The sequence below is a fragment of the Teleopsis dalmanni genome, chromosome 1 (genome assembly GCF_002237135.1).
Source record: "Teleopsis dalmanni isolate 2A chromosome 1, ASM223713v2, whole genome shotgun sequence".
NCBI lineage: Eukaryota > Metazoa > Arthropoda > Insecta > Diptera > Diopsidae > Teleopsis > Teleopsis dalmanni.
In genome coordinates, this window is record NC_051846.1 from 111,333,444 (window position 1) to 111,340,519 (window position 7,076).

Consider the following 7,076-nt stretch of genomic DNA (forward strand, 5'->3'; position numbering starts at 1 on the left):
AGGGACCGAAAATAACAGTTATTTTAAAATTTTTTATGAAAAAAAGCAGCAACAAAAAGTTGTCTAAACTCTTATTTAAGTAAATAGTTATCATTCTAATAACTTTTATCCTTAATATTATGCATGCTTTTTATATATGAGCTTTTTAAAATAAAACTCAAAAAATAATAATTAAATTTGATTTTTATTATATTCATCAAAAATAATAATTATTATATGCTTTTTATTTTTTTCGCGCAGAAATAACTCTTAAAATTTGCTTCTTATTTTAAAACGCACAAATAACTGGTATACTTGCGTTATATAATATAAAAAGCAAGAGTATCGCGCAAATTCTGCGCGATATTTTTAAAATGAAAATATAAAATGCAATTTTCATACAAGGTAGTTGTTTTTGCAATTCCATAGAAAATGTTTGAAAAGGTTGGTGCAGGTAAAGATTTAGTTTAGATTTTTGTTTTTGTATTTTGCATACAAATTTGTTCTCCTATAAAATACAAAGATAAATACAAAATATGAATCCAAAATACAAAAACAAAAAACTGAACTAAATCTTTACCTGCACCAACCTTTTCAAACATTTTCTATGGAATTGCAAAAACAACTACCTTGTATGAAAATTGCATTTTATATTTTCATTTTAAAAATATCGCGCAGAATTTGCGCGATACTCTTGCTTTTTATATTATATAACGCAAGTATACCAGTTATTTCTGCGTTTTAAAATAAGAAGCAAATTTTAAGAGTTATTTCTGCGCGAAAATAAATAAAAGGCATATAATAATTATTATTTTTGATGAATATAATAAAAATCAAATTTAATTATTATTTTTTGAGTTTTATTTTAAAATGCATATGATAACAGTTATAAGATGATTTTTATTTTTTTTATGATAACTGTTACGGTCCCTGAATAATTTAATTAATTGATGATAGCTTCATTATTTTTGATAAATTATTTATCGATAAATTATTTATTCATAAATTATTATATATTACGACCAATATTCAATTAGTTTTTATATTTGTTACTGAGCTTAGGCCGTTTATTTAACAAATAAATTTATAAAAATGTTTTTTAAATAAAATAAAAAATTACACTTTTTAAAATGTGTTAAATATTTAATTATATTTTAATTTTTATACAATATTATTCATATTACAAATATTTCAGTCTACTTCGTAAACTATCTTCAGTGTATAATAATAATAAGCAAAGAAAGTAATTACATATTTAAATACATATAAATAAACATATAAACATATATATATGTATATTTATACATATATGTATATATATATATTTTTTTGTTTATGAATTTGTTTTTTTGTACTATGTTTTTGGCGAAAGCCGAATTGATGGTCAGGGAGGGATGAGTCTGTATTGTTATATAATCGGTGCAAGGCGCTTTAGAAACAGAATTTTCATAACTTTCGGCAGGATCGGAAGCAGACTTATTGGGTGATATGATTTAACGTTTTCTCTAGGCTTTTCTCTGGTTTCGGTATCATGGAAATTTACGCTATGCTCCACTGTGGCGGAATAAACCCCCTTATTATCACAACGTTAATTAGATGAGTGAAAAATACAAATCCATTTGGTGGTAGCTGCTGCAGGGCCATGTCTGTGATCAAAACGTATCCCGGAACTTTTTTACTTTTAACTTGGCTATTACATCCCTAATTCCATTAATAGAATATCTATTAATTGAAAATTCTAATTGGTAAGGCTCTTGTAGAAAATTTATCCTTTGTTTCATTATATCAGGCATATTTTCATTATCATTTGGTTTAAAGACCTGGTCCAAATGTAACGGGAAAGTTTTTGCTTTTTCAATATCGCTTTTAGTCTATGAGTTATCTATTTTGCGTATAGGTGGTTATTCTTCTACTTTATAAGAAGCACTTTAACGAGTTTACATAATTTGTTTAAGCGAGTTTTATCCGCTGGGAATCTCGTCTTTCGCCAATGTTTTCTCATCCTACGCTTTTCTTTGATTAGGTGTCTAATGTTAAATGGATATTTTTGTTTAACACTCTTTGTAAACGGTGAAGCTAATTGCCAGGCAGATATTTGGACAGATTCAGTTTTTAATCGGACTTTGGTATTTCGACCAATTGTAATTAGTTAACGGTAACTGTTCCAGCCAGTATTTTTGTTATGAAGAATACAATTTCCCGTAATTTCACAAGAGACATTAAGAATGATTATTATTGGCGAGTGGTCAGATGACTAGCCAAAATTGAACTTACAGGTAGTTGTTTCGATACATACCCCCTTTGATACTGCAAAATCAATTAAGTCAGGTATATTTCTTTTATCTGTTGGCCAGTATGTGGGTTCACCAGTTGAAATTGTGCGGAGATTGCGTTCATTAATTGCTTCGAAAAGTTGTCTTGCTTTTGGGGATATTAGGCGGGAACCCCATTTTAAGTCTTTGACATTAAAATCTCCGCCTACTAGAAACCTAGATCCAAGCAACTGAAAAAATGATATGCACATATTCTTCGAAATACTGTGACGTGGTGGGCTGTAGAGTGATGAGAAAGTCATATCGTTTGTACTACAATGTTTGTTGCCCGAATTTCATTCGAGCAATATGATTTACTTCATAATGTTTTATCGATTTCCTTATGAGGATCGCAGAGCCACCATCTGCTTTACCATTGGGATGCATTGTGTGATAAAGTTCGTAGTTCGGAATTTAAAAGAAATTACGCGTCGTGAAATGGGTTTCTGATACCAGCATTATGTCGATCTTGTTTATTTTTAAGAATGTTTTCATTTCGACAGAATGTTATGATAGACCATTTGCGTTCCATATAACTACGACTAAATCAAGAATTTTGTTTATTCGTCAAGTTGATCAGTAAATTGGTCATTACTACGATTTGTTGCATCATTTGCTTCAACAGCGTTGTCAATTCTTCCACAAAATTATTTAAAATTGGTGAAAGCTTCTCCCCTGTTGTGCTACTGGTGTCTGATTTCACTATTTGTGCGAATGTTTGTGATAGATGAGAATTCTTCATGTAATTTTTGGTTAGAAAAGACAGACGATTTTCTTGAATTTGAAGTTCCGGTGCCTTAGGCCTTAATTGGGGATATATTTTCTTCTGCATGTTTTTATAGATTTGACATCTTTTGTAGTTGGCAGGATGATTTCCCTCACATAAAACACATTTGACATCATTGGGTCTGCTTTTCCTTTTACAATTTACAGAAGCATGGTTTCCAGCGCACTTGATACACTTGGGTTTGCGGTGATAGTGTGCCCATACTGCTGGCAGTTTGCACATTGAGGGATTTCATGTTTCGGGTCAGGTGATTCGAATATAACTGTAGTGTACAAGAGTTTGTTAATCAAGTAAATATCCTTATTGTATAGGTTCGATAATAAACATGGGAAGAGGTTCTCCTGACCTTCTACGTTTAATGTTCCAAACATTTACAGCCTTATGTTCAAGCTCCAGAAGAGCATTTTTGATTTTATCAGTTGAGTGATGCAAATTTATCAATATGACTCTTAAATTTGGCTTGTTTTTGGCTTGTTTGGCTTTTACTTGGACTATCGCGTTGACGTTTACGATTATTAACTGCTGTCCAAGTGTTATTAATAGAGGTAGCGTTTCTGCTGACTACAGCTTGATACGACCCTTTGTCTTGGAGAAGTTCATTTTTTTCTTCATTACACAATTTTTAAAGCTGTTGTTGAAGTTGTAGAATTTGTTGTTGTGTATTCTTCACCTAGACTGATTTAGCTGTTTTCACTTTTAGATGACCCGAAGTCGCATTGCTTGGTACTTGTCGTGTGTTCATGTTAATTTCATTTGATATCGTTGCGTGTTGTTTTGGAGAAATATGTTTTAAATTTTCGTTTTTATTATTGATTCATTTCATTTCATTAGCAATGGCAATTTCACTAGCTATTTTTGATATACTTGTTTCAGTTTTTGATTTTTCTAAAGGTTTGGTTGAATAATAATCTATTATTTTAGTGTCATCTATGTTTAGTGTTATATAGCCATTTAGGCCATTTTCACTTATTAGAGAGTACCGACATATTATTTGGTTTATTTTATTATTTTTTAATTATTTAAAATTTCAAATTTATAAATAAATAAATTTATTTTTGTTTGAATTCAATATTTTTTTTTTTACTTAAGATTTATTAAATGTTTTGAGTGTGCTTTCACGTATTTATTAATTTAGGTATATAGCATTAGTTAATTACAGAACTATATTATTACACAATTACACGATTTTGTAAGTTACAATTGGTTTAGTTTTTTTGACTGTTTCCAACACTTTTCATATTAAGGTTTAGAGCCTTATTTACTGTCTTTATCAGCTGTTTTTAAATGTGTGTGAATTTGAGACCAATAAACAAATTCAAAAACAAAGCAATTCTACAAAGCCAAAATTCACTTTTTTTACATAAAAACAATATAATTATATTAAAATATTTTTAAGTTAAGTCGGGCACTATTATTTTTATAAATTTTGTAAAGAGTCACTGTCTCAATTATTTGTGATAAGTTTATATTACTTTTTGCTTTATAAACTTGCAAAAAGAACATCAGAATACGCATATGATATATGAAATGCAAACGGAATAGTGTCTCTAAAATTCTACATCTCCTTACGCCGCTGTTTAATAATAATCGCTTCAACCTCAAAAATAGAATGTTATTATAAACTCAAATAATTAGGCCAGTACTACTGTGGGGATGTGTAGCATACAGCAAAGCCTCAAATACTGCCATAAAGCAAGTACATATAGCACAAAATCTGGCTTTAAGAAAACTAATTAAGATTCCTTTGTATATTAGAACAAGAGACATGCACAGAGATCTAAGGATCGACTCAGTAAAAAAATAATTCAAGGACAGGACCCTAAAATTATTTACAAAAGTTGATACGTTGCCCAGCCCCGTCCTAACAAACCTTAAGTCCACCTCAGGACGCACAGGAAGATAAATAAATGATAATAGCCCTAGTATAGTTAAAGCTTAGTGTGGGGCAGGGGTAAGCCCCCAGCCACAAAAGAGTAAAAATGCGCAATAGCACTAATAAGATACTGATGAGCAAAATCGGTTAAAAATTATGCGCAAAACACAATAATTAGTTGAGCGACTGTCCTCTGTTTTCTATTTCATACCTTTTAGCTGCCATGCACAATTACGTAATAGGAAACATATATGCTACGATTTAGTTAATTATTTATAAAAAATTATAATATCAAGAAAACCCTTTTTTTCAGTAATTAATATATTGTGTTTATTATGTTTTATAACATAAATCTGACTATGTGAAGGATAATTTTTATGATAATGTTCGACTACTTGCAGAACATATTGTTTTTCCTCTATATATTTTGTCAAAATCGATTTATAATCCATCATAAGCCTAATTCCTCTTTCTATACAATCATTTTTCATATGAAGTCTGGCACAGAATTCAAGTTCATCTCTATAATCTTGTGTCTCCATCCATGGCGAAGGATTGAAACTGATAAAACTATTACACAGGCAAAAACGATTAAAAAATTTGTTATCTCTTCGGTCACGAAATCAATAAGGTTCTTTGAGGAAAATAACTTCATTACTGGGTTCCCACTCTTTATCTAACCAGAGATAGCTAGGAGCTTGGATCTGTGACCGGTAACTCTACAGTTACTATCCACGCAGATGGCTTAAAGATGGAAGGCGGTACGTGAGCAGGTATCTTCTCGAAAGATATGCAGATAAGACAGTGCTACCGAATCCCTGCTACTTACAGCGTCCTTCACAACGAGATATATGCTATCGAAAAAGAGGTCGACATTAGACAACAAAGTACAATTCGTCCTTCGAATATCACGATATTTGTAGATAGGCCGCACTGAAAGCAATTGAATCTAAATTCCAAGATAGTATTAAAATGTCGCCATTCACTGATGAGCATCGAACATCATAAGGTCTCTCTTTGCTGGACATAGTACATTTCGAATACTTGGACATAGCAATATTGAAGAGAATGAACTAGCAGATGAGATGGCCAGAAGAAGTTCTGAACTGCATACTGTAGAGGCCGACCTCTCAATACATACACCGATATGTAAACTGTATAGGATAATAGAGGAAATCAATACAATGACTAACAATTTATAAACTAATCGCGAAGACTGTAAGGTCGCTAGAATCGTATGGCCTAAGTTGGACAAAAATAAAACGAAAAGCCTTTTAGGCTTCAGCAAACCTGCAGTTTATGTGCAGGGGCACTGTGCCATTGCGCCTATGCTCCAACAGTGGCGAGTTCCAACAAGTGGATTATGCAGAAGTTGCTAAGATGAAGAGGACGTAAAATCTATCAACCACTTCCTGTGTCTCTGTCCAGAACTTCAAACAAGGCTACTTTAATGTCTTGGGGATCCTTATTTTACTGGCTTGGAAGAGATAACAAAAGCAACCTCATCGGATCTCCTCAACTTCATCTGGAAAACCAAATTATTTAACAAGGATAACAAAGGTTAGCAACTCGCATCTCCTGGTAAAATTTTTTGAGGGCATCCCAATGGGCAATATATGTCTCCGAATAGAAGTGCTGACAACTGTCAGCACGAGCCTTCCGAACATAACCTAACCTATTGTCGGTTAAAATTTTCACACATATTCTCACCATAAAAATGTATATATCTCGTACAAATCATCTGAGTTATATGTAAATTCATCTCTTAAAATAAACATTTTTAGTAAGTACATGATTTTCACATGATTTTCTTAGATGCCAAACATTGCATTTGTCAAAGGCGGAAACTAAACTAGGAATGTTACATTGAATCGTTCTGTCTGCGTTATCCCAATTTTGTTGAACTGTGACTACAAATTCAGCTTCCATTTTGAGACAAATTTCTTCATCGAATTTATTCCAATTAAAATCAATGGAATTTTTAGCCGCTCTTGCTTCGTTTGCTAAAAGGATATTAACTACAGTCATACTCCCTGTACGACCATTTTCTCTTTGCTTACGAAAAAATTCTTGTTTAGACTACATTTTCAATTCTACTTTTTTTTTTTTTTTTTTTTTTTTTTTT